Consider the following 12,649-nt stretch of genomic DNA (forward strand, 5'->3'; position numbering starts at 1 on the left):
GTAACTATTTCAATCTGTGGTATTTTTTCTTTGCATGTTGTCAAATTTCTAGCATTTTGTGTTTATAAATAATAAATAATATTGTTCTGCATTTTAATTTGCATAAATGGCATGTATCCTTTGGTAATTTATTTTATAGCACATTAGTTTTTTTAGTATTATCCCAGTTAACCTGTTGGATCTAGCTAATTTATTTCAATAACTATTTAATAATTTATTTTCCATTCCCATATTGATAAAATATTTTAGACTTTTTTCAGTTTTTTCCAAAACAAACAATATCATAAGGAATACCACAAACATCCTTATAATGTACATGTGGCAGAGTTTAACAAAGGTAGGCACATTACAAACAGAAATTCTGGGTTATACAAGATGACCATCATCAGTTATGCTAGATAATGTCAAATAAAAATCCATAATAATTTTATTAATATGCACTCCCTCCAACCATGTATATTATTCCATATCCTCAAATAAATTTGTTGGGATTTTGGCTGGACTGGCAATAAATTCATAAATTAATTGAGAGAAAATTAACATTTATATGATACAAATGTTCCATTATTATACACATATTTATATATGCCATTTATAGACATGATACATGTTGGGAGGACAGTCCTCCTTGGGCCTCTTGTGTCCCCACTATGCATCTTTTGGGTACGAAAAGAATGCAGGGCCCTGACTGCTCTCCAGTGACTGAAACAGGTCACTTCTCAGTGTTATTTATGTAACCGGCAACTTTGAGAACCTGAAAAACAAAACGTGTCTTGCTTACTGCTTGAGATTAAAGCAATGGATCCTTAAATTCAGTTTTCTTCTCCTATCATTCAGCCTCCTCTGTGTATAGGCATCTACCTGCCATGCCACTCTGTGGTCTTGGATGATGAGGACAAAGGGACCAAAGCAAATATGGCAATATTCATGCTGCCTCCTTAGCTGTAATAGTTTGTCTGTAACTCAAGAGTCTTGTGCCTTCTGCCACAATCTATAAAATAGTATCAAAGTAATTTGGCTGGTTTTAAGTAAGGTAAAGTAAAATCTCAGAGACAACAGCATATATTTTATTTACTGAAGACCCTTGTAATCCTCAATACAGATTTATAATTTTCTGTATAAAGGGCTTACACATCCTCTGTCGGAAGGAAGGAAAGGATGGAGGGAGAGAAGAAGGAGGGAGGGAAAGAGTGAAGAAAGGAGGGAGGAAAATGGGACAATGTACTGACCAAATAAAACACATCTTTCAATCATATTTGAGATTATGATATGCTAAATTGCCACCACTGTGCCAAATGGTCTAATCTATGTGCTACACATGCCTTGTGCAAACCTGTATTATTCCCCTTGGCCCATTATATTGCAGTTATTTGATTGGATTTGTTTTTCTAACTGCTATTCAAAAGTAGATATGCTGTATTGAGCTTGACATGATTTATATGCTTGGCATTTGATATGTAGTGTACATATGTTATCTTTCACATATTCATTTAAGATTATCATGTGCTCTCTTTACATTGTTAAGCCTTCAGAAGTCACCTATTACAAGATCTCCTTCATTTCTATCTCACCAGTTGGCATAATACAGAATTCAGTATGTGTATTCATAAAATAAATGCAATTGACTGACAGACTGACAGATTATCCTAGTTGGAAGCATATTTTAAGATGTTCACAGCAGTTACTCTCACTGTTTACAATGATTATAATCATAATAATCACATCCATTTGTATAATGCTTTATATTTTCCAAAACCCTTTTTATATATATTATTTAATCTGATCTCCTAACAAGCATGAGCCTACAATAATCAACATAAATATTATCCATTTGGCAAGATAAATTGATTATATATACTTTTACACATAAGATTAAAATAAGCTAACAGTATGAAAAAGTAAAAAGGCAAAGGACACATTTTCTTGTTATTTTACCTATGGTGAACATTAATCCAAATCATTTATGTTGACTTTGATCAAGCTACATCTGTTTGTAAAAGTGCTTTGATCTGTTTTACAAAGCAAGTTGTCCCTAGGGTAGTCTTAGACTGAGCAGAAGAGGGTAAAATTATCCTTTCTTTTCATTTTGCTTAGCCAAAATGTCTCAGGGCAGAGAATATTACCATTCTCAACTTAATTTATAAATGTGTTCATAAGTGTTTTTTTTTCCTTCTTCTCAACCCATTTGTAATATTGCTTACTGCACTCCAGGTCTGAAATGTTTCTATTCTCAATCATCTTAAAGTGTAAAATTGTCTCTCAATTTGAAGATCACTAAGATGGACTGTGTCTCTGAGAATAATTAATATCTGGAGACCCAATTTAGTTCTTTTTGTTCTAATGTTCAACAAAGATCCTCATTTATCAATGTATGTTTCCCATGTGCCACATTGCTATCTGGAAAGTAGGTCACAGGAAGAACAGTATTGACTTTTAAGGTCTGGTATTCAAAGATGCTGTTCCAGTGAAATTGCATGGTCCCAAAGCAGTGACATCTAAAAGGTCATTGTACGGTCAACCACAACCACCTAATGATGATGACAGAAATCCAAGAAATGTTTCAAAGTGGTAGAAAAACTGTTTTCAACTCAATAATGTACTATTAAATCTGGAGATTATATATGTATGTATGCATACTAACTTTAAAATAGCTTGATTGGCTTAAAGATAATACTGTAATTCATATAACTATGATGTCTATTAAGATTTTATTTTTTTCATGTTTATTTACTTTTGAGAGAGAGAGAGAGCAGAGGAGGGGCAGAGAGAGAGGGAGACAGAGGACCTGAAGCAGGCTCTGTGCTGTCAGTGTAGAGAGCCAGATGCGGAGCTCGAATTCACAAACCACAAGACCATGACCGAAGCTAGAGTTTGACGCTTAACCAACTGAGCCACCCAAGCACCCCTGATGTCTATTAAGATTTTAGTTTAGAGATTATGTTTTTAGTAATATAGGTAAGGTCATTGAACTACACAGCCAGATCAGCTAATGATAATCTGTCTAAATGTGAAGGCGTGGCATAGCAACTTTAAATTACAGGGAAAGAAATACTAGTGAAACACATGAAAGGAACAATGTAAAGAAGCCAAGAAGGAAGGAAGGAAGGAAGGAAGGAAGGAAGGAAGGAAGGAAGGAAGAAAGGAAGGGGAGAAAGGAAAAGTGGGAGGGAAGGAGGGAAGTGAAAGCCTAATTCATACATACTTTATCAAAATATCAATCAAACAAATGTGTCCTCTAAAGTGGATTTGCTTTGGAATAACCTAAAATTTTATAACATCACAGTAGCTTCCATTTTATAGTTTAAGTAAATGTGTTAATATGATTTAGGGAAATATAAGAAAAATTGATATATAAAATATGGAATCCAATTTGAGACATATATTGCTAAAATTAGCTAAATCAAGATTAAACTAAAAGGTGTCTAAATAATTTATTTAGATGTCTTCATAATAAGTTAAAAAATAAATAAGTCAACATTCTGCTTCCTATAATTTAACTTTTAGTACTACAAGTAATATATGGATAAACATACATACCTTCTGAGATTAAGAATATAATAGGCACTGTGTTTATTGGGTGAAAATGTCAGTGCATAACTGTTTTGACTTCTGGGTTCAACTTTTATAATAAGTAAGAGCCATGTTAAAAAAATAAGAACCAACACAGAAATAACCCCATTAAGACATCACAACCTGTTTATATGTACTTAATGAAAAAGATCTATACAATTTTGTAAAAGATTTACAGTTTAAGACTAACATGTGCTTTTAGTTTTTGTTAATATGAGGTAGAAAATGTTAAGTGTTTTATATGATAAAATGATTTTATGATTGTAATTGAATGAGCATTTCATGATATGATTTGATAAAATAGATTTAAAATATCTGATTATAACACATTCACTGAATCTGGTGGAATCATACAAAATGACGATCTGTGAGTTTTCTCAAACATAACTTGGAATATTTGATGGTCCTTGAAAAATACTCCGATTTTATTTAAAATAATCAATATCATAAGCTCTATTGTTTCTTCTCTTAGAATATTCTGGCAAATAGCCAGCCCTATGACCAAGGACTAAAATAACTGAAAATAATCTTTTATAATTAAAGACAATGAAAATCACTTTCAAATTCATAATTTTTAAGACCATTGTTGTCTTTGATCTTACCAGATTTTTGCAAGAGTAAGATATATATGGACCATAGACATCATGAAGTCCTTAAATGAAAACTGCCATCAATTTTACCATTCGCACAGTGTTAAACATTCAATTTGGAATATCTCTACAAATCTCCCCATTTCTAATATTGCTAATACTTCTGATAGTTCTAATATCTCCCCTTTTCTTTTCTTTTTTTTTTTTTAATTTTTTTTTTCAACGTTTATTTATTTTTGGGACAGAGAGAGACAGAGCATGAACGGGGGAGGGGCAGAGAGAGAGGGAGACACAGAATCGGAAACAGGCTCCAGGCTCTGAGCCATCAGCCCAGAGCCCGACGCGGGGCTCGAACCCACGGACCGCGAGATCGTGACCTGGCTGAAGTCAGACGCTTAACTGACTGGGCCACCCAGGCGCCCCTATCTCCCCTTTTTTAAGCAATGCATTATGTAAAAGATATTGAATTTTTAAAACACTAATATAGATTTTTGGACCTTTGATTTGTCATTAAAGGTTTTCTCCAAAATACATTGTTTTAATTGTCGTATGGTTAGGAGCTCTCATTTTTGCTCCAGAACAGGCTATAAAGGACAAAATGTGGGATGAGAAATCCTCTCCTCTTTGTGAAATGGGATTACTGCTATGAACTCACTAGGGAAAAGAATACATGAAGGTTGAGGATGCAGAAACCATGCCCCTGGGAAGATTTCTGTGTAGCTCCAGGGGTTCACGCATCCCATTTTAAAGACCATTTACTTTAAAATACTCTGAGGGTACTGAGAATAAAAATACAGAGAATACAAAGAATACTGAGTATTCTCAGAGGACTGAGAGTTTTTCTTTGATTGAGGAAGGAAATAGCTGAGTGAAATTATTGCACACTCAAAAGTAAATAAAGCAATTACATAAGCCTGTGTTTGGAAATCTCAGTGTCCATCAAAAAAGTTTGCTGGAATGCAAATGGCAACTGGATTGGTTTTAAAAATATATTTCACAGAACAGCTCTCGAGCAGAAGCAATGTGGGGATGTTATGAATATCAGGAAAGAGAAGTTTTGTTTAATTTTTCTTAAAAGAAAGGTTATAATCTTACAGGACAAGCCCCAAGTGAGGTAAACAATATCAGAGATATGCCTGAGTCTACTGCCAGTAACATGTGATAAGAAAAGGGGGGAGTTATTTTAGGTGTTATTATGTATGAAAAAAATGCATGGGGATCAATATTATAAAACCGAAAAAGAAAGGCAGGCCTCAGTGAGGAGACTCAAGTGAGAGTATAGCCCAGGGTACACATACACAGAACCAACAGGAAAATGGACATGAAGAGATTTTCAGTATGTTAGGTAGAAAGGAGATTATGTCAAGTGATCCTGATAACTATGGTTGCCAAACTACAACTGTTTCAATTTTGTGGAAAGTCAGAAATGTCTCCGCATCTATATGCAGAGAGCAGGTACCATATACGAAGGTGAGCTTTCCCCCAAGGAAACTTCAAATAAGATGAATGTTGTGTCATTGTCTCAATTGGAGAGAAAATTAGAATAAAAGACATAGTTTTGGTCTTGGAGTTAATTATATTAATGTCATTTTATGACCTAATTTAAAACTTTCTTGTGATGAGAGGTAAACTGAACACTAGTGTCCCCCACCAGAAAATACAGAACGAAACAAACAAACAAAAGGAACAGCACTGGGTATGGTGGGGAAGCCCACCAAACTGCTCGTCTCTACCCCTGTTCAGACCAGCCATGTTCCCAACTGTCTACAAATCTAATTGTTAAGTGTAGTGAGAGACAGGAAAGTACTACTACTAGTACAAGTACTATTATAGCACTAATAATTATTTATAATTGGGTTAGACTAGTGGTTTCAAATTGTATTCCCTGAACCAGCAGTATCAGCACCATTTAGGAACTAGTTAAAAATGCAAATTCTTGGGTCCCATCTCAGAACAACTGAATTAGAAAAATTTGAGGGTGGGAGCCAGCAATTTGTATTTTAACAGGTTCCCCGGGTGAATGAATATATGGCATGCTAAAGTTTGAACACTTTGGATTTAGCTGAAACATGATCCCTAACCAAAAATGCATAGTCATCAAATAAATACTTGAATTAGGTATTTATTAGAGCCAGGTACTATAAAACTAGAACTAATTTTCTAATTGGAAAAAAGAAATGGAGGGAGCAGATATTGGACAGGAAACCAACGATGATTTGGTCATATTCACCCTTTCCTTTGTATCTTTAAAAAATATGTTCCCATCCCCACTTTTAAAATAATATTATCGAAATGGGAGCATGCACTGAGAAATCCAGAAAAGTTGTAAATGGTGGTCACAGAACACATACATTAAAGTGGAAAATTGATACAGCATTGTTGTTAGTTATATCGTATTTGCTCTAAAAAAAAAACTTGTATTGAAAATAATCATACAAAGACATGGCTCTTTTTCTTGTGATGATTATGTTAAGCTAAAATATGCTAGAGATATTTCAAACAGAAGTGAGTTGATAAATTATCTGATCCTCCCAGTAATTATTGAGCACCTGTTATATGCCTGACTCTATGGTATATACTATTTATGTTGCACGTATTGTTAAACCAGTTCAAAAGATCTGTTCAATGTACATGAGTAGGAGAGCAGTTTTATGGTGAGGGAAACTCTTAGGTCCAAAATTATTTGATTCTTTGGGCCCAAGGCTTCTTCTTTGAAGAGAGTTATTGCCTCATCATTGATTTATTATGAAACAAAACAACATTGATAATCTTAGTATGGAATGTTTTAATGTTGAGCACATGTACAGATAACGAATAATATTTTACTAATCTATAATCCCTTCTGTGGTTTCTGTCACCTTTTATGAACTACCAGGAGGGAGTCACTTGTGATAATGTTTCCAGGGTGAGAAACATTTTTAGAAGTTCAGATTTGCACTTCATTGACAATTTCCCTACAGAGATAGGAGGATCACAGTTATTTTCTTTAAAAGAGGTGTAAGTTAAAGGAAAAAGGCAAATTTTAAAGCTTTCAGGACATCAAACAGAATAATCAAATATTTTATGAAATATATATCTTGATATGTCAGCCAATATGTGTTTTCAACAGAAGAAAAAAGTTGTAAAAATCCTCAAACAACAATGATTTTCATGCATGCAAATTTAAATGTTAACTTTGGGCTTATTTTAATTCTACTGAAATATTTAAACTAGTTTTATCATATTTCTTCTTATTTCCCAAGCTCTTTGACAAATAGTCTTAACACAAAAAGTGAGACATTTGCAAGTTGATGAATCATTATCAATTCATGAGGTATGAATATGCAGTGAAATTTACAACTAAAGGATATTAATAACTTGCAGTTTTGCAATTATTTGTTATATTTCTTGTACCCAGCAGGTAATAGTGCTTTGAACATTTTGGATTTGACATATATTAATATTAGAATTTACCAGAATTAAACTCAAAATTTCTGGATTAAGAGTTGGGTTATGTCATTTTTACTTATATGTTTCTCCCTCATGTAGTCTTATTCCCATGCTCGATTTTAAGAATTCGATGTTTTGATTCAATTTTTGTGTTTCTGTTAAATTATCTAATTATCTAATATTTTAAAAGTATAAGTCTTTCTAAAGTTTTAGCTAGCACACTTGAATAGCATACAATTATTCTATTTGCAAAAATGTAAGAAATCAGACTTGCAGAGTTATTAAATGGACTCTCTCTAGCCAAACCTCAGAGGCTACACTTGAGTGAAAATTTTGCTCCTGATTGTAGATGCTACATACATCAAAGTTACTCACTGTATATAGCAACTCCACTAAATGGGAGAGAATGTGTTATTTTATATCTTGCCAAAAAAAAGAAATGAGATCTGCAATTAAAGTTGTAAATTGACATTGATTATAAGACATCCTAATTTTAGAGACATTAAAATGTGTAAATAAGTTGGCTCTAAACTGATGAAATAAACTACATCATATATGTTTCCCTTCCTCTTGGCATTTTTATCAGAAGTAAGAAAGGCTCATGCAATTAAGAGTGCACTACTACTAGAAAGTATATTATGTTGCGTGCAGCACGTGGGTAGCTCAGTTAGTTAAGTGTCAGACTCGATTTCAGCTCAGGTCATGATGTCACGGTTCATCAGTTTGAGCCCCAAATAACTCTGCACCATCAGTGCAGAGCCTGCTTGGGATTCTCTTTCTCCTTCTCTCCCTGCCTCTCCCCAGCTCGTGCACACACTCTCTCTCTGTGTCTCTCTCAAAATAAATAAAAAAAACAATACAAGAAAGAAAGCATATTATGTGTTTGGAAAATATTTTATGAGAACAATATCAAACTATACATTTCAGATTGTGAATTTAATTCATTACTTTATATCATTAAAACCAATACTAACTATAAAAATGCTTTGTCAAAGAGAGTTATTTTAAGGTTCAGACCTGAAAACACCACAATAGCTCATCAACAACTTAGAATCTGGTACTAAATCAGAGGTCTAAATAAGGAAGGTCTTGATTAATGCTTATCAATGGCTCTCTGTTGCCTACAGGAGGAAGTGCAAACCCTCAGCATGACCTACATGCAGGTTAGAGCCAAGTACATACCTCCCCTATGACATCTCTCTGCTGCACTCAATATTGCGAGCATACACAATGACAACTAGTGTCCTCAACCTAGCTCATCTGTGGTTTCACAGATGCTCTTCCATTGTAGGCTCCATATAATATTCCTCCTCATTCTTCTCCTGTCCATGTGGCTCTTCCCCTCTAAAGAATTACCTAACCTTTATAAAAGAGCGTGCCTTTAGCCACTGCTGTTTCTAGCACTGCTGTTTCTACACTATAAGATTATAGTGTACGTCTGTCTGTCTGCCTATCAGTCTGTCAGTTCTTAAGGGTAGGATTATATCTTTCATCTCTGTTTCTCCCATAACCATCACAAGGAGATGTATAAAACTGATATTCAATGAAACTATTGAATCAATAATTATTTAATTAAATCAATCTACAGAAGCATTTATACTTCTATCAAACAGATTCAAGTTCCTTTTTATCTTCATTGCTTTATTGTAAGAATGGTGAAGCATGAGCATTCTTTCTTTTCTACTTGAGAAGGGACTTTAGTGATCCTTTTTTATATGAAGTGAGACCCTTACTTAGGACTTGATTTTGAAAAGAAAGTGAGATGCTTTGTTATTAAATTTTCTTTCTTTTATTTATATAGTATATATGGATGGTAAAGAAATAATTTTTTTAGTGAGATTTTTAAGAGAAGGGACAGAAAGTTCTAAGAAATGTCTTAACAAATATAAACAAAAATAACTCCACAAGATTTCTCCTTGAATTGAAGTTCAGATTTTATTTTCTCCTCCCTTTTAAAAATAGAAATTCAGGGACCGCTGGGTGACTCAGTCAGTTAAGCCTCCGACTCTTGATTTCAGCTGAGGTCATGATCTCACGCTTCGTGACACTGAGCCCCGAGTCAGGCTTGGTGCTGCCAGCACGGACCCTGCTTGGGATTCTCTCCCTCCCTCTCTCTCTCCTCCTCCCCACCCACCTGTCCGCCTCTATTTGTTAAAAAAAAAAAAAAATAGAAATGCAGTTAACCCAGAAAGCCAGGTAGGACTCTCCATTCAATACAGATGTTACCTATTCACAAAACAACAACAAAACATGCTTGGCTTGATTGCTTTCCATTGGTGATTGCATTTCTTGTAACTAATGGTCCCAATCAAACATATATCCTCAATCATTGTATAAAAACCACCAACTGTTTATTCACACCAGCTCTCTTTTCTTACATTTTTTCCCTCCCACAAAGAGAATAAGACTTTGAAAATACTTTTACTTCCTTACATCCCCATTAAGAGATGAAACTTTGGGAAGTACTTTATTTCTCTACTCCATTCCCATTCAGTAAGGTTTGCTGTGATTGTTTAGTACTTTCAGTGTCTTATAGAAGTTTGTTTCTTCTACTTTAAGAAACCACAACTAGAACTGATCATATATTTTTAGTTACCATATCCTAGCCATCACTCACCACCGCATTATTTTATCTTCCTCCCATTGAGATCAGTGATCCGATTCATGTATTATTTGCTAAGAGCTTTGCTTGAATACTAAATATGGGGATAACTATGAAGGCTTATATATTCTCCCAACATTACATTGCCATGTGAAAGCTGTCTTACCTAGGTAGAAGATTCTTGGGTTGAAGTCCATTTGTCTCAAGAAACTATAGTATCTTGTAATACCTAAGGTCACTGATGAGAAATTATGTTCCTTTGTTTATAACTTCAGTCTTCTTTGTGGCAGACTATAAGATTTTTTTTTACCTTAGAGTTCAAAAATTTTTCCAAGATATAGCTAGGTCTGTGTTCCACCAATCTTGTCTGGAAGTCAGTGAACTATTTTAATTTGCAGACTCAAATATTTCTTCACACCAGGGAAATTTTCTTCTTTATTAGTTGAATTACTGTCTCTTTTCCATCTGTTTCTTTTTCTCCTTCTGAAACCTCTATTATTCATATCTTATGTCTTTTGTATCTGTTTTCTTTGCCTCTTTTCTTCCACTTCATGATTTTCATCTCTTTATATTTTCGCTCTCTGTTTTGAGGTATTCTTCTATTTGATTTCCCAGACTACTAATTTAAATCTGAACAGTGATAATTTTTCCTGTTTATTCATTCTTTGAAATGTTTGTTTAGAAGCATATTCTCTTACTTCTAGTAAGTTATTATTTTGTGTTGTGTTGATTCTCCAGTGATAGGTAGATAGACAGATATATAGATAGATACACAGATAGATGATAGACCCATAGATACGTAATAAATAGATATAAAAATATAAGTATAGATATAAATGTATGATGCCAGAGGTATAATATGCACTTATTTTCTGGATTTCCCCATAACATTAAATATAGTTAAAAATATCTTTTTAATGATTGTTTTTATTAACTAGCTCTTTAGTAAAGAGTACTAAAGTTTTGCTACCTATTAGGAATGTCCTGCTGTTTTGCTGTCATAATCTTGCAAGTTGTGCATATTCTAGAAATCAATATACATGACTTAGTATCTTAGAGTTTAGTAAGATATGGGTGATTTTTTTCCTTTGTTTCATCATCTACTTTATGAAAAATTTATTCAATAAATGCATATTACTTTATAATAGAAAAACTTAAAGGTTAATTTAAAAGCTTAAAAAACAAGTCTGTTTATGGAACAAATTTAGCTACTTCAATATTTACTTATTTCTCAACTCACTTCTGACCTGCCGCCCTTCTTCTTTGATTACTGTCCTCTATTATTTGTATACACTTATATGATCTCTTTAGAATGGAAATCTCTTCCAGGGGAAGGACTATTTTATTCATTTGCACAGATCTCACAGTGTTAAAACATTGCCTTGAAAAATTGCAGATAAACACAAAAAAGGTGAATTAACAGACAAAAGTTATAAAAGATAAATGAATATCTGAAAAGTATTATTATAAGTTTCATTGTTAATACTGTGTTCAGTTTCCATGCAAATGTTTGTCATTCAATAGGTGACATTCAATGCTTAGATATTTCTTTTAGCTGAGCATACAAGAAAAGTACATTCATACATGCATTTTTTTTTTTACATTTCTAACTTGTTCATTCATTCATCAAACATTTATTTAGTGCTAATTATTTACTGGACACTTAGCTTAAGTTCTGTTCTTTTAAAATGAGAAATATTCCAAGGGCATTCTTGGTCTTCCTTCTGCACCTCACTGGCCTGGTCTCCACTAATGATTTCCACATCCCATTCTTCTCATCTAATCCATCTCTCAATTAGCAATTCTCCCACCAATTGTTGAAATACCATTCCATCATCTATTGCATGTGCAGATATAACAATTTTGTTGATCTAAAAAGGGGGAGGGTTCTTAACCTGCTACATATTATGCTTGACATTTATTAAGTTGGAAAAAAAAAATCTTACCCTTTACCCACTCTTGCCTTTGCCAACCTTTTAAAAAAGATTGATGCTTTTGGGTAATATTAAGTGTTGTGAAATCAGTAGAAAGTTTTGAAAAAAAATCTTTTAGCATCAGAGTTAGAGGCTGTAATCAATTTGGGTGGACTTGATGAGTGTAAAAAATGGAAAACAGCCTAATTCCTGCCTTCAGTTGTGAGCTGCAGTGATATTCTGGTGTGCAGACAGACTGAACAAATGCCACAGGGCTGTGAATTGCCTCGAGCATTATAGCAGTGATGCCATCTAATGAGAAGCAATTGTTGCCTTCAGATTATAGGAAAGCAAAAACACACAGATAACTATATTTTAATACTCAATAGTGTTTCACCATTTGCAAGTATATTGCTTTGTATCCTAGTTTTTGGTATTTTCCTGATTAAGAAACAATGAATCAGACCTATGGACAAAATTTCTCTCTAAGGCTATCAAGTCATCAGCTTAAACCTTGGTTTCTTAAAAGCGAAGGCAGGAAAAGT

The sequence above is a fragment of the Prionailurus bengalensis genome, chromosome C1, assembly GCF_016509475.1.
Source record: "Prionailurus bengalensis isolate Pbe53 chromosome C1, Fcat_Pben_1.1_paternal_pri, whole genome shotgun sequence".
Taxonomy (NCBI): domain Eukaryota; kingdom Metazoa; phylum Chordata; class Mammalia; order Carnivora; family Felidae; genus Prionailurus; species Prionailurus bengalensis.